Source organism: Vulpes vulpes, chromosome 15, assembly GCF_048418805.1.
Source record: "Vulpes vulpes isolate BD-2025 chromosome 15, VulVul3, whole genome shotgun sequence".
Lineage (NCBI taxonomy): Eukaryota > Metazoa > Chordata > Mammalia > Carnivora > Canidae > Vulpes > Vulpes vulpes.
The window spans coordinates 110,092,274-110,116,551 of NC_132794.1; positions in this window are offsets into that span (position 1 = coordinate 110,092,274).

The following is a 24,278-nucleotide window of genomic DNA, read 5'->3' on the forward strand; positions in this document are numbered from 1 at the left end:
ACAGTTACAGCAGTTTCCTTAAAGAAAGATGGTACCTGGTTGACTCCATCGCTTTGGAACTAGCACAAAGAAATTTGCTGCCAAGCTTGGTTGCCCACAAATATCCATTGGAACACTGGGTACACGGCCACCTTTCCCTTGGTTGGGGGTGCGTGGCAACAGTGCTTTCATCTTTTTTTTTAACTTTTTAATTTTTTAAGTAGGCTCCACACCCACTGTGGAGCCCAGTGTGGGGCTTGAACCCCTGACTCAGATCAAGACCTAAGCTGAGATCAAGAGTTGGATGCCTAACCAACTGAGCCACCCATGTGCCCCAACATTGCTTTCTTTTTTTTTTTTTAAATAAATTTATTTTTTCTTGGTGTTCAATTTCCCTTGGTGTTCAATACAGAATAACACCCAGTGCTCATCCTGTCAAGTGCCCCCCTCAGTGCCCATCACCCATTCACCCCCACCCCTAGCTTGTTTCCCAGAGTTAGGAGTCTTCATGTTCTGTCTCCCTTTCTGATATTTCCTACCCATTTCTTCTCCCTTCCCTTCTATTCTCTTTCACTATTATTTATATTCCCCCAAATGAATGAGAACATATAACCCAACATTGCTTTCATTTTTGAAGGATACCCACTGAACTTGTGGGGTTGTTGTGGGCATTGGCTTCTTGGTTGGGAAGTATTTTGTATTCTGAGGGAGGTAATCTGAAGGTAAAAACAAGACAGGTTACTACAGAGAGCTGTCACTGAGCAAATACAACACAAGTTGGCTGGCCCAATTAGTATAAAACTCATGATTCAGCAGCCAACTTTCAGAACTTATTTTAAACGAAAAGCAGTTGGTTTTATTTTGTCATTTTGCTCCTTGAATCCACCACTGGTGGTTTGACTTTCTGAATCACCTGACTTGAATAGAGGAATGGCAAAAGAAATGATCTGCCTTCCTTAGCTGTAATGTAGCAGGCTGTCACAATGAAGTAATTGAAGGCTCATTTCCAGGGGTTTATTTCATTAGCTAATCTCCCAAGAAGTAGTCTTTCACCTCTGACCATCCTAGCCAACAAACGTGAAGAACCGTACAAATTATACCTACTGGTCTCTGAAGCACCGAAGTTTGCTTTTCCAATGTTGTAATGAAGTACCTTTCATCCCCTTTATAGGACTGTGTTATAGGCTATTGCAGTAATTTAAAACCTATGTACCTAGACTCCTGACCTTGTTATAACATCACTTTATAATTCTCAAAATACTTGGCTCTCGAAGATTTTCTTAGTACCAGCCATGTATTCTTAAAGAGGCCAGACAATTTGTCTTCGGTGTTTTATTAGCCATATCTCCTCAGCCGGTAAGACCTAACATTCTTATTGAATCGCCTGACAAAAATCACTCAATTCTTTCATTATTTCACAGCTTAACATGGCAGCCAGTTATTAGCATTCTCCATTTACAGAAATACCCTTGGTTGGAATAATGGCAGTGTACACCTTCAAGCTTTGGATGTGGAAGCAGCTCTGGTCTTGGGTTCACTGTTAGTTCATCAGGATCGCTGGTGATACTGTGGGGAACCAGCTTTCCTTAACGTAACCAACATAACGGTAGTCCCAGACGTGGAGGACGAGTAGGTTAACAGCCCTTGGCATGTTGTCCTTGGCTGCTGTTGTGCGTCAGGTGAACATGGACTTCAGTGACTAGGATGTTCGGAACGGGTACTGTTCGTTGAGAGCTTGGTCCTTCCTTGATGGCTTGGCTTTCTGCTTGATGTTAAATGTACTTGTAAAGGTTGGACTTAACCTTTGCTTCGTAATAATATGTACTCTTTCAAGACATCTTGTGCCTATGCTGCCCATCGTTATCCAAGGCTTTAAGGATATAAAAAAGAAATTATTCATGAGAGACACAGAGAGAGGCAGAGACACAGGTAGAGGGAGAAGCAGGCTCCCTGTGGGGAGCCTGATGCAGAACTCAATCCCAGGACCCTGGGTTCATGCCCTGACCCTAACCAAAGGCAGACGCTCAACCACTAGCCACCCAGGCACGCCTATCCAGGACTTTATTTTTGATTCCATTCTGAAGCTATTAAAGAAACAGAATTCTCATGTATTTGGACTTCACAGATTTTGTAATAAATTGACTTGACTTAGGAGACAAAGCAAATGAAATCAGAGGAAATATATTTAACTCCCGAAAGGTGAATTCTTCATGGCAATTTAACACATTGTTAGTAATATTTGATCTGTACATTGAACAGGGCTCTCCCTGGAGACCCTTGAGTAGCCATCTCCATTCCTGAGCTGGGCACATTTAATGTTTCTAAAGAAACACTCTTTGAATCAGAGTTTGATTCACCTGAGACCTCTAAGCTAGTGACTGGCCACAAGCCTGTGGAAACCTGTGGAGACTAGCTTCTTGGGACTAATTGGGAAGCAGTAGACTAACCCAAAATTTAAATTGGCCTATCAAAGCAAAATCTTAATTTGGCCACCAGTGAAAATCTTAGAAAAGGTAAAAACCAAGAGAGAGGATTATTTCAATTTCCTCTTTGGACAGTGTTTAGACCTCTCTCAGCAAATTTCTTGATTGATTTCATCTTTTTATGGTTTTTCCTTGACCAGAGCTTCTTAGTGGAGTGGATGAGAAGAAAAAATAAAATTAGGGAAAGTTATTTTTAATTCTTGTTGCATCAAGCATATCTAACTGTGGATTTGGAATTAGAGACAAAAATGCCTGTAAAAGGTTCTCCTTTTTTGGCAGCTCAGGAGAAAAACCTGGAAAGAGATGGAAGTGGACATGTTGGAAGGGGTGACAGCTGTGCCTGAGGCTCTGCCTATAATATTTGTGGGTGAAATTGTCATTACTTTTGGCAGAAGGGGATTCATCTTTGGGTTTCTTACTCCTTCAGGAATACAAAGGCCAGGAATTAGAAACTGAAGACATCAGTTTCAAACAAGCCTCCTTTGACCTATGTCAGAACTCACTGAGTGAGGAGTATCCCAAATCCTTGAACCTTTGGAGAACAGAGATCTGAAAAGCTTCTGAAGGCCTGATCTCTTACTGAATGTTGACGGCCTCATAGAAAACATGGAGTCGTAGCCATTCTCTAATGAAATCATCCATCACTGCTAAGTACTTGATGGAAAAAATATCAGGGGTCTTTGACAATAGCCTCCTCATCCTGAGAGATCAGAAGCCTATGCCAGGCTGCGTGTTACAATGGCACATCGTTCAAGGTCTCTTGACCACAGCCTAGAGCTAATCCTACAGATCTGTAATTTAGGGGATACAGTCCTTCATTCCTGCCCTGTTCCTCTCCCTTCTCTTTTTCCCTTCTTTCCTTCAGTCAATGCAGTCAATGGGCAGATAATAAAAGGCAGTTGTGTAAAAGTTGACTTAGGAAAATAAGGCCATTGGTGGATTTTTGAAATAGATGCTCAAGACTCCATTGTGCCGTTTGGTCCAGGAGATGGTGGGTGGCAATGGATAAATCAGCCCGTTGCATGGCCATGAGACCAAGTGTTGGATCTGACCTGGCACGTGTTATGCCACAAAATCATTGGATTATTTGAGGGCACAGTGAAATAGCAGGTTTTACTTTCAGTACATCAAAACACAAAACACAAACATTGTAGAAGGATTTGGCCAGACAGTAGCTTAGGATATACTCTCATCCCTCCTTTCAGCATGGTTCATGTTGAGCAGAACATGTCCCTGGGCCACTTAGCTGGGTGCCCTGGGGTGTAGGGGGATCCAAGGCTCCAGCTTTGTCCAAAAGACTCTGAGGCTCCTCTCCATGCTGACATAGCCTGACCTGCTGTCCCTTTGCCTTTGAAGGGCAGGGGTTCTCAGCTTCTACGGGTATGGGCTTGTAATGTTTCTTAAGTATTTGAGTAGATGAAGGTTAAGAGAAACTGAAGTGCTTTTACCCCTACCTGCTCAGAGTCCTTAAATGATTTTATCATCTCCTAAACGACACTGGATCATTTTTTTTCTGTGTGAGTGTTTTCTCTCAAATCAATGAAAGTGATATTATTAACCCATTTGACAGACAAGGAAACTAAAGCTACAAGAGATTAAGCAACATCCTCCAGGTCATACTGCTAGTATCTTTAGGACCAGGATTCATACCTGGCCTCATCCCAGAGCCTGAGCACTTAACCTGCTCTACCATTTTGTTTCTCTGTATCTGTATAGTTGATATGATGTGTATTCCTGTCATCCATCCATCCATCCATCCATCCATCCATCCATTATATAAATATTTATTGACCCATACTAAATTCCAGACTCTGTGAGATAGTGAGTTCATTCAGGACAAAGACTATGTCTTGATTTTCATTTTTTTCTACAATGCCTGGGCTAGAGTAGGTAGTCAATAAATAGATGTATACTACATGAATGACTGGAAGGGTGGACGTAGTCGATGGTACAGGAGTTTGCTTGATCCATGTAAGAGTTTCCAATTTCCTCCATAGGGCATGAGTTCTTTAATCCCAGGATGGAACACTTGATAGGAGTGTTTATTATTGTGTTTGAGATTTAGAGGTGGAAGCTATGGGCACTCACTTTGCTGTAGGTTAAGGGAGACACTTAGAAGGTTTTAGGTGATCCACTGGTTAGTCATGCCCCTACTGACCCCCCAACAAATTCTTCAGTTTATCTTCAGCTGTACTCTCCCTCCTCTTCTCTCCTCTCCTCTCCTCCCCGCCTCCTCCCTCTTCTCTCTTTCTCTCTCTCTCATCTATCTCTCTGCCTGTCTCACACACCTACTACCTTCTTTTGATGCTTTAATCTTCAAGGTCTTCTCCCACCACCTCCTGTAAGAAGCCTTCCCAGATTTCCCACATCACATTGATCTCACCTCTTCCCATATTCCCCATGCCATGTTTCCTTGTACTTTTCAAAGTCCAATTTATTTCTGTTTCAGAATAAATTTTGTGCACGAGTAGTGTCTTATCTCTTGTACTGGCTAATGAGTCCCTAGAGGTCAGAAACCCCACTGGTTCACAGCAACCCAGCACCAAACATACTGCTTTGTGTAAAATAGAATGCAGTAAATATGGAATTGAATTGCAATTTGTCAAGAGATATTTCCCAAATGCTGGTCTTCCTGGTATTTGGGGCTGTGAGGACCTTTAGATGTAATAAGGCACAGTCCATAACCTCAAGGGGTTTGAAAAAAAGATAATTTTCGCAATGAGTGAAATGAATACCACTGTCTTAGCAATGGCCAGAGAAGAATGGATATTGATTTCATAAACTGGGTAAAATATTTCTTGCCAGGTTTTAATGTGAGCTGGATGGGTTCTTTAGGTTTTTATCCCACACTTAGAGCCATACAAAATTTCTCCTTTTGGGTCATTTCCCATTTCAATGCATGTTTTAAAACACCTAGTTGTGACATGTTTCTTGGGAGATCATGCTTGAAGACCTTGAGTTACCTTCTGACCATATTTCAATCATGGCCTTAATCACATCCTCAGCCATTTGAATTATTTAGCATCTTTTTGAGATTACATTTTTTATTCCTAATTATATGACAAAGATATATACCATGAAATATTTATCATGTAATTATGATTAAAATGTACAGTCTCCCCAATGATATGAATAATAACGTTAAGTATTCTATATTTAATTAAAGGAGTCTGGTGGACCATACTGAGTTGCCTTGGTTAAGCTGAGAACTACATTTCCCAGCATCCCCTTGTCTGTATAGTTCCGGGTTAGAATTAGCCCAAAGAGGAATGTATACAGACTAGAAACATGGCCATTATTCTTCAAGCTTTGTTAGCTGTCAGTGCAAAGATGGATGGCAGCAGAGGTGTCTAATGGGTGCCCAGCTTGTCTAATGGGTGGCCAGCTTGTCCTTGCTCTCTTATCTGCATCCGGCATTTCTTCTTGACTCTTGGCCCTGATACCCACTGGAGCCTAGGACCCACCACCAGTTGTGTGGCTGCAAACCCACAGTAGAGCCCTACACGGAGGCTTCTGCTCAGCTCCCCTTTGTAGTCCTTTTTGTGGCTGGACATGCCTGCCCTCTCTGATTGACTACTTGGTGACTGCTAATCTTCCAGCTCCTCTTTTTGACCTAAAACCCCTCTCCCAGGTCCTCCCACAACTGTATACGGTCGGATTCCTATAATAAAATCCCATTCCATTTCTTCATGGTGTCTGCTCCCTGACTGAACCCTGACTAACACAAGGAGTAGGAGAATTAGAAGCAAGTGTGAAGTCTTTTCAAAAGGGCTTTCATTCTTTCAAAGCCTTTTGCTTTCAAAGTTGTTAAGGGCAAATGTTTAGTGGTGGACAAAAGTGCTAAAACCTTTCTGCCTTGCTTCTGTGGTCTCTGGGACATAATGAGATGTTCTTTTTCATATGAAGATGACCCTTCTGACTCACTGTCATTTGTGAAGGTGGGTTCATGCTGATCCAGACAAATTCAGATTTGTGAAAGCTCATGAAAGAGAATAGACACATATTTATTTCTGTCCTTCATCCCTTCCTCCTTTCCTTCTCATATGACCTCTTAGGCTGTTAGGACTAGTGGTAGGGATTTAAAATTTTAGCAAAACTAGGAATACAGCAAATCCATGCCCTTCACCTCACTCAGGAACATGCCTTAAGCCTGCTAAGCCCACCAATCAACAAAGTGTTCCCTTTGTGGGTCACTTTTTTGTTTTCCTAACATTTTCATCTGTCCACTTATCTGCTTATCCATCCATGCATCCATCCATGCATCCATCCATCCATATCCTGATCTTAACACTTCTGAATGACCTGCCTTGGTTATAGCATTGAGTTATAGAAGGGTGGGCTCTGTAAGTAGACTTGTTGGGTTTGAATATAGGTGCTAGAAGTTGCTAACTATGGAGTTTAGGGTTATTTATTTTCTGAGCCTTATGTCCTTAGTCTATGTGGTGATAATAACAGTGTGTATTTTATAGAATAGTTGTAGGGATTAGATGAGCTAATGGCTACAAAGTGATTTGCACCAATACGTGGTATATTAATGTTAACAATGTTAACAGTTAATAATGTTAACTGCTATTACTTTTTTCCAGTTTTATGGAGATATAATTGATATATAACTGGTACTATTAATCAAAGATGAATCATATGTAATCTTACAGAAGCTTATAGTTTACTGGAGTGGGACAGGCACATAAGTCAGCTTGAGTCTGAGAAGAAGGATACAAGAATTAGGTATGTTCTCTTAAGCCTAGAGATATTGAAAGTGTAGATAGATAAGTATTATGTGGCTATATACATATTTAAATATATAATCATGATCATTGTTAAAACTAAAAAGTCTCCCAAATTATCACCTCTCCAACATATCTTCTGCACAATTGCTCTTTCAGTCTTGGGATGGTATCTAAAGCCATAGAACTCTGGGAACCACCTCCCCCTCTGTCTTGGCACATTTAAATGGACTTGAGATGGATACTTGACCCAAGGGCATCTGATTTTCTGGTTGGAAATAGGGTGGTGGCCTTGGACTTTCATTGTCCTGCTCAAGAAAGAGGAGTTGGATCAACTGGAATTCATTCCTAGGGCACTAAAGAGACTGAGCCATTTGGTGGTAGGCTCTGCATCTGGATGGAGGCTCTTGTACATTTGGTGGCTGGGAAAGCTCTTCTGGTCCATGTGCAAACAGGTAAGTAAGGTGGGGAGAAAGGAGCATAGATGTGAATTGAGGAGCAGAGACCATGGTGCCCCGGAGAAATGGAGAACTTGTGTCCTTTCGGACATTTGGTCTAGATGTATTTTTTGTAATGGCATCTAGGCATCTAGTCTTCTGTTGCATTTCTTGCATTCTTAATGTTGTTAAGGTCTCTGGGATGAAATTCTACAGGCTCATTTGTAGGCCTTTTTTCTTCTTCTGCAGTGTAGTTATAAATTGACTATTGATCACCAGGTATATGCTATTCCACTTAAAAATCGGGGGCTTTGTTTTTGGAGGTTCAAACCCTATCCAGCTGTCTTGTAAGTTTTTTTTTTTAATTTTTATTTATTTATGATAGTCACACATACAGAGAGAGAGGCAGAGACACAGGCAGAGGGAGAAGCAGGCTCCATGCACCGGGAGCCCGACGTGGGATTCGATCCCGGGTCTCCAGGATCGCGCCCTGGGCCAAAGGCAGGCGCGAAACCGCTGCGCCACCCAGGGATCCCCTGTCTTGTAAGTTTGTAAGGTGGTCCAATCCTGAGCCTTCAGCATTTAACACGTGTCACAATTCAAAGGGAAGCAGTTGGGTGCATACTATCCATGTTCTCCACTGAGGAAGGAGTTTTGTTTATACGTGGGAAGCGGCAGGTTCATACGAGAACTGCAGCATGGCTGAAGGAAATCCTTCCTCTTCAGAGGGGCTCCTGTTTTCTGAAGTGCATGGCAGATAGCTTGGCGAGCAAAGCTGAGCCTAAACTTAAGTTTTACAGAGAGAAAATTGGAATGGGACAAAAAAATCCTGAAGTCTTACAACTTACAGACTGGAACATTCCAAACCAGACAGCCTGTGGCTCAAATCCTGGCTTTGCAAGTGACCGCTGTGTGATCCAGGGTTTTCTAAGTTTTCTAGATCTAAGTTTTCTAGGTCCCAGCCTTCAATGCCTCGTCTGAAAAGGAGGTTGTTAGGAGGATGACATGAAAAGGTATGAAAATTGCCTTGCCCACTGCCTGACATATAGTAAGGACTCAATTCATACTAATTAGTTACGTAATATATAATATGGTAACATTATGTTACACTGGCCATTATATATAATATATACCTTTTGAAGGTGATCTTTGACCTGCAAAACTAAAAATAAACACAAATTCCTGTTTTCCTTTTATTTTTTCTTTTGGTCTATAGGAGTGCCATTGTAATGATGGACTCTCATGGGACTTAATAATCGAATATTCACTTTGTAATCTCAAAGGACTTTTATTTTCAGGCAGTACATCTTATAATTACACCCTCTTACCCCTATCTTATTCCCCAGTCTCTTTTAAAACACTAATTGAGCTCTAAGATCTGAGCTGTTAATGTGGTAACAGAAGCCCTCTTCCAAGGATGCCTGCCATGTTGTCTACTGTCATTAAAATCTCTCTGACCACAATGAGATGGTACTGCACACCCATGAGAGAGGCTGTTATAAAAAAAAAAAACCCAGAAACTTGCAAGTGTTGACGACAGGTGTGGAGAAACTGGAACACTTGTGCACTTTCTGTAGGAATGGAAAATGTGCAGCCTGTATGGAAAACAGTATGATTTGTTCCTCAGAAAAGGAACTATAAAATTCTCATGTAATCCAGCAAACCGACATCTGAGTTATATACCCAAAAGAATTGAGAGCAGAGACCTGAAGAGACATTTGTACACCTATACTCACAGCAGCTTGATTCACAATAGCCAAAGGGTGGAAGCAAGTAAACATCCATCAGTGGATGAGCGGACAAACAAAATGTGGTCTGTACATACACTGGGAAACTATCTGGTCAGGAAATTCTGACACATGCTCCATGTGGATGAAGATTGAAGACATTATGGTAAGTGAAATAAAGCAGTCATGAAAGGACGAGTATTGTGTGATTCCACTTAACATCAGGTACCTAGAGTCAGACCTAGAGCCAGAAAGTAGAACAGTGGTTACCAGAGGCTGGGGGAGGCGGAGCTTGGGATTTGTTGTTTAATGGGAACTGAGTCTGGGAAGATGAGAAAAGTTCTGGAGATGGTGGTGATAGTTGCACAACTGTGGGAATATACTTTATGCTATTGAACTGTACACTTAAAGATAGCCAAACTAGTTAATTTTATGTATATTTTACCACAATCTCATCCCCCATACAAGTCTTTGAATAGTGCCCAGCACATTGTCTGAATAAACACTGGCTGTTAGAAAACAAAGTCCCTCTGGGTGTGCGTGAGGCTGGAGGTCCTGTCTTTCTGGGTAGAGTTTGATTGATTTCACAACCACCTGAATTCACCCAGTTGTACTGAAGAGCAAGCAAAACATGGCTTCTAGATTGTACAGGAGGAAGAAGAAAAAAGAATTTGAATTCTTGCTGGATTCCCTACTTGAAGTTTTCACCAAGCTGGTAGTGTATAACCTCTCTGGCCTGGAGTTGGGGTGCTCCAGGGGCCGAGGGGTTGCAGGGCTTTTCCTGGCCTGTGCTAAATAAAGCTCTCCGCTCTAGTGCTGTCACTGTGTGCTCTGTGATTTCTTTCTTGTGTGGATATTGTCCAGTTGTAATGTCAGGTTTATTGTTCATCCTGTAAGTCAAATTGGGTAGCTTTTCCTATTTTTCTAGTCTCTGAAACAATTTAAAATAAAGATTACTTGATCCTTGAAGATTTGGTAAAAGCTACCTAGCAAATCATCTGGACTTTGTAGATATTAAGTATTAGGGATGGTGGGAAGACGATTAGCAATTCAATTTGATTTATTCCAGTTTTTGGTTTCTTCCTGTGTCAATTTTGGTAAAAATATGTATATGTACTTCGTTTCATGTAAATTTCCAAATTTATTATTCATAGCCTTCTCTTATGATTCGAAAAAATCTTTACTACTTACCTTATTATTCCTGGTATTGGTTGTGACTTTTACTGACTGGCCTTGCTAGAAGATTGTCCATTTTATTAATCGCCTCCCACCAGAGAACAGTTTTGGTTTTGTTGCTCCTGTCTGTAGCTATTTTTCTATTTCATTAATTTCTCCTTTCTTCCAACTTCTTTAGGTTTTCTCTTTGGTTCTCTTTCTTGCTTCTTGAGTTGAACACAAGGCTCACTAATACTCATTCTCATTGTAAAATAAATGTACATAAAGCTATATACTATTTTTAAGTATATTCTTTGCTCTGTCTCATCAGTTTTGATATGAATTATTTCATAGATGTTTGGGTCCACATATTTTATAATTTCCACTGAGAATTTCCTCTTTTTTAGTCATGAATTATTGAGATGTACATTTTAAATTCCAAACATGTGGGCTATTTGTTGATTTATAACTAACTAAATGACAGTGTAGTCAGAGAGAGTGGTCTGAATGATACCAATTTTTGATTTGTTATGTTTTCCTTTGTGACACAAATAGTTGTTATAAATGACATGTGCATCTGCAAAGAATTTTCTGTTTGTCAGATACAGAGTTCAATTTTTGTATTTATTATATTGTTAATTTTGTTCAAATTTGTTATGTTCTTATAAATTTTGAACTACATTAGCTATCAATTTTCTGATGTGTTAAGCTCTCTCACTAAGTTCATTTGTCAGTTTCTGTTTGTAATTCTGTTTTTGGTTTGTGTAATTTTTTGCTTTGTATATTTTTATATATTTTATGAATTACATTATTTTGAGGGTGGGTTATTAGGTATATACAAGTTTGTGATTATTATATTTTCTAGGTGGATTTTCCCCCCTTTGATTATTACAAAGTAGGCCTCTTCATCCCTATGAATACCTTTTGCTTTAAGTATTATCTGATGTAATATTACTCTGTGGGCTTATTTTGGTTAGCATTTGCATGTGCTATATATTTATATTTCAATATTTTCAGCTTTTCATGTGGGTTTTATCTATATCTATTTTAAGTATCCTATAACTGGATTAAAAATGCAAATGCAGTCTAATAACGTAAATCTTTTAATTGATGAGCCTAATACATTTAGATTTTTATGTGATTACTGATATATGTGAGTTCATTTCTGCAGTTTCACTATTTCATTGATTTGAATATTTTTATTTATCATGCTTTTGTGTTTTCTCTTTTCTCTTTCTCCGTTCTCTTTTGGATTGATAAAGTTTTTCATATTCCTCTCCCCTCCTTCACCTCACTTCAGTTTTGAGGCTATAGATTGATAGCTATCCTTCAAGTTTAAACACTCATATTTAAGTATTTCTTGTCTTTCTAAAAAGTTTTTATTTTTAAGTAATCTCTACACCCAATGTGGGGCTTGAACTCACAGCCCCGCGATCAAGGGTCACATTGAGCCATCCAGGCTCCCCATATAAAGCTTTCTATCAAACCCTATAGTTATTCAGTATCGCTAGCCTCCTTCTAGCAACAGTGGTCTTGCACATGATACCTGTTCATTGCACACCCCTTCCCATTACCTTATAATTAATGTTTATAGTCTTAGTTTTATTCAATTTTAAAATATCAAAGTTATTTTCTTCTTATAGACAATTAATTACATGTATAAACTTAAAAAAATCTTTGCCTAGTAAGCATATATTTGTATTCCAGTTAATATCTTTATTTTCTTCTTGCTCTTGAAGGATGGTTAGCTGTATATAAAATTCTCAGTTGACAGTTAATTTTTCCCTCAGCCTGCTTTTTGTTAGCATCTGTACTTTCCTGTTGAGAGGCCTCCTATAAGTGTAACTATTGTTTCTTTATAGAAAACTGTCTTTTTTTTCCTTGGGGTTCTCCAGAAAAACAGAATCAATTAGATATATATGTATCTATAAAGATATATATATATATTTTTATAAAGAGATTTATTTTAGGGAATTGGCTCATGTTGTGGAGGCTTGTGAGTCCAAAATCTGATAAGGGGAGGCTGGCAGTCTGGACAGGCAGGAAAGAGAGCACTTCAGAGGCAGTCTTCTGGTGAATCATAAAGTGCTAACGTGGCACATGCGATCTGAAGGTGGTCTGCTGGTAGAATTTTCTCTTGCTTGGGGGAGGTCAGCCTTTTGTTCTGGTCAGGCCTTCCACTGATGGGATGAGGCCCACCCACTTTATGGAGGGTAATCTGCTTTACTCCAAAGTCCACCAATTCAGATATAGATCTCATCCAAAAACTCCTTCACAGAAACATCCAGAAGGATGTTTGGCCAAGTATCTGGCCACTGTGGCCCAGCCAATTTGACACATAAAAGTAACCATTACTCTCTGGAAGCTATTAAGATGGTCTCCTGATCCTTTATATTCTGTAGTTCCACTGTGATTTATTTTATATATACCGACTTGGTACTCAAAGTGTACAGACTTTCAGTTCTTGAAAATTTGTAACATTTATAGTTGTGAGTATTGCTCCCCCAAATTTGTTACATTTCCTTGTCCTGGCACTTCTGCTTGATGGATGTTATGTTTTCTCTGCATCCTGTGTTCTCAGTGAGCTCCTCAGAAACTTCTTCCGATATACTAATTTTCTCTTTGTATTTAGTGTAGAATTTATTCCATCCACTATGTGTTTTTTTATTTCTAGGATTTCTGGTTTTTTATATCTGCCTCTTCCTGCCTTCCTTTACCTCCTTGAATATTTTAGACATAAATAAAGTCTTTAGTTGACAGGGCTATAAAATTAATGTCATCTGGAATACATATATGTTTCAACTTGATTTTGATGGCTGACTTACAATTTTGTTTTTGAGACTTATCATTTTCCCTCAGCTCTACTGAGGTATGGTTGACAAAAAAATTGTAAGATATTTAAGGTATCTGATGTGATTATTTGATATATGTATACATTGTGACAGGAATTACCCCATCAAGGTCGTGAGTAGAGATTTTAAATTTTGGTTCTTTGTTGTTACTGCTGGTTTTTCTCTCTTTATGCTTCCTTCTTCTTCTCCAGAAGTCTTCTTTTACCCAGCAGATACTGATCTCCCTGCTGCTTTCTGCTGCCAGCCCCCCAAGATCAGCGAGCCATACAAATGTTGATATCTGGCTTTAGGGTTAAAATTTGTCCTTTTTGTTTTCTCTTATAATTTACCCATCATTTCTGTGTTGCCTGGAGCAGAGGGTGATCAGAATGTGGGCTTGTGGGGTCACCTTGAAGAGCTGGCTCATGTGGTTTAAACATTTTGCTTTAATTGCACCAGTTTGATGACCTGATGAGAAATAGAAAAATAAAAGTAGTGGTTCAAATATTTAGTCTCCTGATACTGTCTACATCGAGAGAATTTTGGTTGATGAAATGAACCAAGGGGTTGGATTTATACATCTTAGGCCAGCTGTATCTTCTCTTAGAATTTGTTTTACCATCACAACCAATACGACCACCAGGTCAGGAGGAAGTGTCACTTGTCTTTGCTGCTGGCAGGATGACTTTCTCCAGATCATTTTCTTTTTTTTAAAATTTTTTTAAATTATTTATTTATGATAGTCACAGAGAGAGAGAGAGAGAGGCAGAGACACAGGCAGAGGAAGAAGCAGGCTCCATGCACCGGGAGCCCGACGTGGGATTCGATCCCGGGTCTCCAGGATCGCGCCCTGGGCCAAAGGCAGGCGCCAAACCGCTGCGCCACCCAGGGATCCCTCCAGATCATTTTATATTTTGGTGTGAAGTGGATATTGTGTTGTCCTGATTTACTTCCCTGGAGATTATAGGTGTGAAAGTACTTTGAAAAACCTTTGGAAGTCCTCTGCCACCGTGAATGGTATTATTAATACTCCTTGGCAATTCTCCCTGGAGAAGATAGTGTGATGTGGCCCAAGGGAATGGTTTTGGAGGCAGGTAGATCTGTGTTCTGATTCTAGGTCCACCCTCATTATCTGTATGAGCCTAGTGAATAAATCATTTAACCAGACTCTTCTTCCTTAAATGAGATAAGCAGTAGCTGTCATTACTGGGGCCCTTTTACTTTGCTCCATTAGCTTGGGATAGGAGGTCAACTTCTCCTCTATTTCCTCTCATCTGAGAACTTCAGGAGTGCCAAGCTTCATCCTGGAGTTAAATGAAAGGATTACAGAAGCTCAGGGCACTTTGCCCCTTATCATCCCCCAAAGTGGTATCTCTTTCCAGAGCTTCATCTATATGAAACTCTTCTCATCCCTGAGGAAACCAACCAATTGCCTTTCATTATTTTCTGATTTCTTGGGTACCACACCTAGAACTTGAAAGTGGTTTAGAGGGCCATGTCCTGGTTGTTCTGGGAGGTAGAGGAACAGATGAACCTCTAGTCTTTCCCACCCTGGCACCCGTGCCTACCTTGCCTGCCATAAGCAAGCTTCCCAAGGGCAGATGCTTGTGATGAGCACACCCATCGTGCCAGCGCTTTGTTGTGTTCTCTCCTGCCATCATTTGCACGTGCTGCACCAGGAGGGATTGCATTTGGACCACACAACCTCCAAGGCAACAGAGAGTTTGGATGTGGTGTGTAAGCAGGAGTGTCATTCCTGCCCTACTGAAAGACGACTAGTTTACACGTAAAACTCTGGACTTGGACACAAAGGACCTGAATGGGGAGGTTTGTAGCCTTGGGCTGGATTCAGGTTCCTCACCCTTGATATGGGGGGTTGCCAATCAGTTAGCAGTTGCCAATGGCTAAAAGTCCATTTAAAAGGAAGGGATCCCTGGGTGGCGCAGCGGTTTGGCGCCTGCCTTTGGCCCAGGGCGCGATCCTGGAGACCCGGGATCGAATCCCATGTCAGGCTCCCGGGGCATGGAGCCTGCTTCTCCCTCTGCCTGTGTCTCTGCCTCTCTCTCTCTCTCTGTATGACTATCATAAAAAAAAAAAAAATAAAAAAAAAAAATAAAAGGAACGGCACCTTTTGTTGCTCTGGCTGTGCCTGTTCCAGGGAAGGGGACTTGTTTTCCCTCAAGGTTAGGAGTGGCTCCTAAATGGATTTTGGAGGCAGGATCCTCAGGAGGATACTGCAGTTCTCCGTGCCTCCCGTTTCTTCCTTAACGTGCCCTCTTCAGGTCCTCCTTTGGTCACTTGCTAAAAATCAGACCAGCACCAATTCCTTTCTGATTGTACTTGTTCTAAAGTTCAGAAAGCCGTGAAGCAGGCAGGATCAGCGCACCCTCCCCTCCTGGTTCCCTGTGTGGGTAAAGGGTGTTGTTGCAGAAGGTGGGGTGGCTCTATTAAATTCACTGCTCTGCTCTGATGCTGAATTTTGACAAATACTAAAAATGAACGGATAAGAGGGAGGGGGATCCCAACCCAAGCCTGGAGGCTTTTGAGTGGCTAGAAAAAAATCATTGTATGAAGCTGCAATAAACATCAATCTGCAGGTATGTTATAATTTTCTGTTTTTAAGAGAACGTGGAATGGCTGTAACTGCTTTTGTTTTGGAGCAGGGAAGCTGTACCCGAACCTGAAGATCTTTCATCTGTCGTCCCTTAATACATACCCACAAGTACGTCTCAGTCTTGAGGAAGCACAATTAAAAAGGGGGTAATCCTTTCTTCAAGCCCTCAGGTTTAATTTTCATGATTACAGTAGATTATGAGTCATTCTGAGTCTTGGTCTCCAGGAGAGACAGCGCCTTCTCTCCAGTCCTTTCAACAGTTGTTTATGGCAGTTTCAGCCTCTTTCTGCCTCTCGGAGCCTCTTTATTTTTAAAGCAAGGCAGACAAGGCCTAAAATTATTCCATTAAAGAGGGGCAATTTTTGTAATGGGACTTAGAGTGCTTTGCAGAAGTGCAGGCAAGTTTCTTCAATATCCTGAGCATTATTCGCTCATTTAGTTAAATGATGTTTCTAATTCCCTGGTAATTACGTGTAATGAGGCACTTTTTCTCTTCTTGATGAGACTTTAGCCTAATATGAGATGGCGTATTTTTTCTTTTTTTTTTTTCCATGGGGATAATTACCCCTTCCCAGGAAAAGCAGGGTTTGTTGTGCAGAATATAGCAAATTATTTTATTTCCTGCCATCTTGACTGCCAGTAAATTATAAAATTAAGTTTCAGTGGCGCATTAGCACCATTTTGGAAAAAGCCCGAGACTATTTTTCTTTTTCTTTTCTTTTCTGTTCTTTTCTTTCTTTCTTCCCCCCCCTTTTTTTTTAAATTCATGTACTGCTGTCCTCTGAGACTGTAGAGGCTATTATTCATAGAATAGATGTTTTTCTGCCAATTCCTGGTATTCAGATGTATTGAAGCAGCAACATAGGTTTAATTTTTCTGGCTGATAGCCAATGTAGAATGTTCTTGTAAGCGTCTTTGTGTTCGGGTAATTATCATCACAAAGTTAAGTAATATGTCCCCTCGTTTCTCTGCTCTCCCCTCACTCCTCCTTTGGATGGCAAATTACCTTTTTTTGTGCAATGCTTCAATTAGATGCAAAGCAACTAAATTTGAATCACATGAAGGTGGTGACACCAACTATTCAAAGGCAAGAAATTCAGAGTTAATACAGTCACTCTACTTAACTCTTCCTGTTGTTAAAAAGCAAATTTGAAGGGAAGAAAAATGTGAAGAGAGCATCATTAATTAAGTACAATGTCATGTTGAACTTCGGTTTCCCGGATTCAATGATTTTTGACTAATTTTAAGAAAAGCGCGTGTGCATGCCTGTGTGTATGTTTGTGTGCCTGTCTGCTGCTTTTTGGGTTTTTGTTTCTGAAGAGGAAACGTGTCTTAGGAAGCAGCGGTAGAATGGGATGGAAAGAGAAAAAAGAGCCAGGATTGAGAGTGAGAGGACTTGAGTTATAGGGCAGACCCTGCCTACTTCTCCCTAGCTGTGTGGTTTGGGCGAAAGAACCTCTTTGAGCCTCAGTTCCTGCCTCTGGAAAGTGCACAGGTTCCAGCCGATGATCTCCAAGTTGAGAAACTCAAAAGGTCTTCAGATCTCTAAGTGACGGGATCATGTGCTAGGGTCACCCCAAGCCGCCTGAATTGGAGAGCGCGTGTGCGCGCGCGCGTTTGTGTGTGTGTGTGTGTGTGTGTGTGTGTGTGTTGTGACTCTTTTCTATCCATCATCATACCTTGATAAGGAACCTGGTTTCCAATGGCAGTTCCTGTCTGGTGTGTGTTAAACTGTGGTCCTGGAAAGTGGAAGGATACTGCCCCATGCATGTCCACGAAGGACAGGTTTGTCACCTGCCAGTGAACCCCGATCTTTCAGCCCAGCATTGTTTCCCTTTGGTGGGAATATGCCCCTCTGGCTTTTGATCAATGTCCCACTATTTCCCTCTTCTTGAGGGTGGCCAAAGACTCTTATCTGTTTGTTTTCTTGTCTGAAATCAACAGTGATGGACTGAAAACAATACTATCTTTTTCAGATAAATGGAAAGAGCCTGTTTGATATGGGCTGACTTCTGCATGTTTCGGGAATGGGGGTGGTTACCAGAATGATGACTCTTTCTTGTTTGTGTAATCAGCATGCAATAAAAGCCTCCCATCTGGAGTTTTTATTTTAAGAAACTGCTGTTTGGGGGTGATTCTGTTTTAGGATATTTGTGTTACTTCTCTTTTCCCCTTGGGTCACCGAGGAGACTCACCTTCTGCTTCCTGATGGATCCTCCTCAGGCATAGCTCTAGGCATGTCCTTTTGTAGCTTAGCACCCACAGGAGCTCCCTGTCAACCATGGAACAGTGTAAACTCCACGTCTCCGCCTGGACCAGATGGTGGGCCCTGGAGTCAGATGGACAAGGGTCGGAGTTCTCAATCTAGCGTATTTACAAGCTCTGTGATCTTGAGTAAGTTGCTTAATTTCTCCGAGCCTCAGTTTCCTCATCCATAAAATGGGTATTGTAGTAATAGCTCATAGGATAAAATGAGACAGCACGTGTAAAGTCCTTAACCCAGAGCCTGGGATTTTTTTTTTAAGATTTTATTTATTTATTCATGAGACACACAGAGAGATAGGCAGAGACATAGGCAGAGGGAGAAGCAAGCTCCCCGCAGGGAGCCCGATGCGGGACTCGATCCCAGGATCCCAGGATCACACCCTGGGCCGAAGGCAGATGCTTAACCACTGAGCCACCCAGGCATCCCTGGCCTGGGATTTAACTGGTTAGTTTATGTGAGCTGCTGTTATCAATATTATTATTATTACGATCTCACCTTTGTACTGTTGGCTTAGATGTTTAGGTGCTTTTAGATGTTTGAATGTTATATTCCAGCCACTATTCTCCTAACCCAAGCTCTCCAGTCCTTGTGCCCCTGTTTATATGGGTTCCTCTGCCTAACATTCTTTCCTTTCTTGCTTCCTGTGCCATTAACTCATTCACACTCTCAGTGGCATGTTCATCAGATACTCACGAGCACGTGTGGGTCCCACTTGTCTGTGGTGCCTAATCTCAGACACGCCTTTGCTGACTACCCTGGGGGAAGGGGACACTCTCTCTGTCACTTCCTGACTCGGTGCTAGTACAGTGGCTCCATCGGAGGTGCTATGTAAGTGGAGACTAAAGTGAACAGATTCACTTTGGGAATCCCAGCACCTCTCCCAGCACATGTCTGAGCATGTGCTGTCTTGTCAGTGGAGTTCTCTTTTCTGAACTCTCTTGGCACCGAGACTATGGTGGTTATTGGTCCTCACTGCTCATCCCATGCCTGTGTACATGGCAAAATGACCAAACACCGGCTTCCAGCCCAGGCTTCCCACTTAGCGTGTGATCTTGGATGTCACGGAGGCTCTCTGTACTCTGTCAGTTTTGCACACTTGTAATGACAACATCTCTCATGGAATGCTAGTGTGAGGATGACATGGGGCAGATAAGCATGTAGCTCAATGCATGACACAAAGGAAAAGCTCACTGGGTGGCAGCTACTATTGTTGTCATTATAATTACTATTACTAGTTTTTCTGCAAGAAAGGTTCTCAAAACTGGCTGCTGCCCATCACATGGGCAGCTCTTAAACAGATTCCTAGACCCCTCCTTGATCTCCTGGATCAGAACTGCCAAGATGGATTCTGGGAATGTATTTGCTTTGTGTTTATTGGATGGCTGTGGTGCTCAACCCTGGAAATTATGAGGGGCATGCGTCTGGCACTGACAGGTGTCTGTGTTCTGTGGGGTCAAATACTTCTGTGTTGTATCATGAAGTGCACCCTGTATTGGGTTGGATAGGTCCCCACAAAATTTATGCCTACCCATGAATGTGACCGTGTTTGGAAATAGGGTCTTTGCAGATGTGGTCAGGTTAAGATGTGCCCATAGTGGATTAAGGTGGACTCTAAATCCAAAGTAACTGGCATCCTTAAAGGAAGAAGAAAATTTGGACACAGAGATACACAAAGAAGGAAGCAGGAGACAGAAACGGAGTGATGCAGCCACAAGCCAAGGAACTCCTGGGGCCACCAGAAACTGGACGATGCAAAGATCCTCCCCAGAGGCTTTGGAGGAAGCACAGCCCTGCCAGACCTTGATTTTGGCCCTCAACTTCTGGCCTCCAGAACTGTGTGGGAATAAATTTCTGTTGTTGGAAGCCACCAAGTTTGTGGTACTTTGTTACAGCAGCAATAGGAAGGCAATACAGGCTCTAAGGCACATTTTGATAATCCTGTATTTTGGCAGAAACTCTGCTGATGAAATCCATTTTGTGAATAGTTTGACATGTTTCTGGCATTTATAAATATCCACACAAATCTTAGAAAAGAATTTCTCTCTTGGGGAAAATGGTCTTGATGTGTTTTAATATTTTTAATTTTATTTTTTTGTTTCAGCCTTATTGAAATAGATTTGACATGTAACATTAAGTTTAACATATGCAACATATTGATTAGATACACTTATATATTGTGAAATGATTCCCACCATAGCATTAGGCAGCACCTCCATCCCCTCACAGAATTACCATTTCCGGTTTGTGGTGAAAACATTTAAGATCTACTCTCTTAGCAACTTTCAAGTATATAACCCAGTTAACTATAATCACCATGCAGTACATTGGATCCCCGAAACTTACTCATCTTAAATTCAAAGTTTGGACCCTTTGATCAATATCTCTCTATTTTCCCCCCACTTGAACCCTGGTAACCATCATTCCAGACTCTCTGTTTCTACGAGTTTGGCTTTTTTAGATTCCACATATAGGCAAAATCATGCAGTGTTTGTTCTTCTTTAGCTTATTTTCCTGAACATAACACCCTCCAGCTCCTTCGGTGTGTTGCAAATGATAGGATTTCCTTCTTCCTCATCGCTGAATAATATTCCAATGTATATTTGCACCACATCTTTATCCATTCATCAGCTGAAGGACATGGAGGTTGTTTCCATGACTTGGCTATTGTAAGTAATGCTGCAGGGAACCTGGAACTGTAAAAGTCTCTTTGAGATGCTGATTGCATTTCCTTTGGGTATAGACCACAAGTGGGGTTGCTGGATCATATGGTAGTTCTCTTTTTAAGTTTTTGAGGAACCTCCATCTGGTTTCCACAGTGGCTGCACCAGTTTGCATTCCCACCAACAGTACACAGGGTCCCCTTTTCTTCATGTCTTCATTGACACTTGTTGTCGCTTGTCTTTTTTTTTTTTTTAAGATTTTTTATTTATTCATAAGAGACAGAGACAGAGAGAGAGAGAGAGAGAGAGAGAGAGAGAGAGGTAGAGACACAGGCAGAGGGAGAAGCAGGCTCCATGCAGGGAGCCCGATGCGGGACTTGATTCCAGGACCCAAGGATCACGCCCTGAGGCAAAGGCAGACGCTGAACCGCTGAGCCACCCAGGTGTCCCTTGTCTCTTATCTTTTTTTTTTTGTCTCATCTTTTTGAAGACGGCCACTGTAGGGGCTGTGAGGTGATACCTCGTGATTCTGATTTGCATTTCCCTCGTATTGATGTTGAGCACCTTTTTATATATATCTGTTGGCATTTGTACTGACACATTTTAAAACTGATGATTAAATGCTGAGGGCATGAGATGCCTCTTGGCCATGTGGGACTGGCCATATCTCAGGTCCCATGGCTGCTCAGCCCGGTCTGAGCATCCCTAGGGAGGAAGGCAGCATCTGGCCTGGCTAGGCTTCCAGTTGTTTGTTGCTGCCTTGAAGGAACCTTAGGGATGTTCAGTGGCCTCCTCAGGGATGGTGTGGTCAGTAGGGCAGGTTCCTGACCTCATGTAGCCTCAGTTTTTCCACCTCTAAAATGGAACTACTAACACACTAAATTGTTGTGAGCGATCATCAAATGAAATCATGACTGTGTGATTTAACTCTCCTGTGCTGGGCTGTGTAGATAATTTCCATTGCTCTTATTTCTACTTTACTTTGGTGAGCTGAGTCACCAGGTTTTGAAATATACATGGACACAAAATTGGTATTGCAATGTCAGGCTACAATTCTGGAGCCTTTATTAAAGGAGAAGGAATATTTTCTTTGGAGGAATGAAAAATGGTAGAGGAAGCCTGTGGCACTGAGTTCAAGAAAGAGAGCAACTGGCCACTGGTGATGGGGACACGCTGGAAGATTCTGTAACCTTTGCTTGAGTTCTTGTTCACTGCAGCCACCCTGGGCTCTCCATTCACTGAATTATCTCCAAGGTTCAGGTGCCCTCCTGTCACTCCTTAGGTGGCCAAAGGTGGAGGCTGAGGGAGCAGGTAAAAAGGGAGAGGGCTGGAAAGTTCTTAGCATAGGAATCAACACAGATTTGAATATTCAGTCCTAAGGGTTATAAATAATGTGCATTTTCATTGATGTGTAAGCGGAGCTACATTTAGTACAATAATTAGTTATTTGATTACTTTTGTTTTAGCCTGAAGTAGAGGACAATTGACAAATGTGAATACCTCTGAGACTGATGGGGCCCAGTAAACTAACTTTATTTATTACAAAATGCAATTTTATTAATATGAATTGACAGTAATTAATTTGCTAGTGTTGATGTTGTTAATAATTGCATGTAATTTATGAAATATTTATGCTAGAGCAGAATAAAATAATGCGTAGGTCCTCTGGCTTATTTGTTAAAAAGTCTGAATATTTCAACAAAGATTTCTAACTCAATGCATTTATATTATAGTGTTTTGAAACCCTGCAAAATAACAACAACAACAAAACCCCATTTTGATTGCATTGTGCCTTCACGTTCCTTAGTTTTGCAGTTCTTAATTTGATTTCCAGGTACTCTCAGGAATACTGAAAGTATTTAGGGGCCTTGAAATTCCCTGAAATTAAACAGGACAATGAAGCTTTTGCAAACCTCCTTAAGAAGATTACCACTGCATCACCTATTTTAATCTCCCTATTTAAATGGTTATTTTATTCCCATTTCACAGATAAGGAAGCCAAGGCTCAAAGACAAATCTTGGCTCTAAGTCATGTGCAAGTTGGAAGCGGCAGAGGCAAGCCTCAGACCTTGGTCCTCTGGCTCACAAATCCAGGACCCATGGAGTGAAATCTCATTTTGCTTTTATTCCAATTTTTTTTTTTTTCTGAATGAAAGTATGGACTGTTTCCCCCTCCTAATTCAGTTTGGGCCTCTTGTTCCTAGAAAAGGATTGTAATTGGAGAGAATCACAATTGAATTGAGTTAATGTGATCAGCGACAAGGGGCTGGAGTCTGTGACCCGGCTCTGTCCAGGCCTTCAGTCACTGTCTTGCTTCTGAGGATCCCTCCCCATTCTGCTGCAGGCAGCAGGCCAGAGGGCAGCTGTGCTCAGGGGGCAGGAGAGGCAGGTGTGGGTGCTGGAACATACCCCCAGAAGTCCCGGCTCAATCCCTAAGTCCCAGCGCTGACTTTCATGGGCATGGGACCTGCTCCCACACTGAGAGGGGGCCGGAGTTTGGTTTCGTGTTCCATCTTGAAATTCTTAATAACTTTTGAACAAGGGACTGAGAAGTTTCATTTTGCACTGGCCCCCAAGATTCTGTTTTCTGCACTGGTTCTGTACTCCCTCTGGAAATCTGAGGTAATTATTTTTCCCTCTCTGGGCCTCAGCTCATCACCTGTGAAATGGGGATAAGATATTTTACATCACAAGATTCTTGAGGGGGTTACATGAGAGCATGTCCATGTGCCCATGAATGCCATGTAAACTCTAAAGCCCAAGGCCAATGCCAGGGATTTGTATTAGAGATTGCCTTCTCCAGCATCTGCATCTTCCAGCTCTCACTGGAGTGAGCAAGAGTTGGACCTTCTCTAGAAAGATGCAACAGAGAGACAGAGTTAAGTCCAGGGTTCATCCATACTATAGCAGGTATCAGAAATTCATTCCTTTAAAAAAAAAAAAAAGATTTATTTATTTATTTTCAAGAGTGAGAGGGAGAGGGAGAGGGACAGAGGGAGAGGGAGACAGAGAATCCCAAGCAGACTCCTTGCTGAGTGCAGAGCCTGACACAGGGCTCAGTCTCACAACCCTAAGATCATGACCTGAGCCGAAGTCAAGAGTCAGACACTTAATCGACTGAGCCACCCAGGTGCCCTTCCTTTTTATGGCTGAGTGATATTCCACTGTATGGATAGACCACCATTTGGCTTTCCATTCATCAATCAATGGACAAATGGGGCTGTTTGGGTTGTATCCCCCTTTGGCTGTTGTTAATAGTGCTGTGAGTGTGGATGTACAACAAGTACCTGTCTGAGGACCTACTTTCAATTCCTCTGTATATATACCTAGGAATGGAATTGCTGGGTCATATGATAATTCTGTTTAAATTATTGAGTGAGGGACCATCAAACTGTCTTC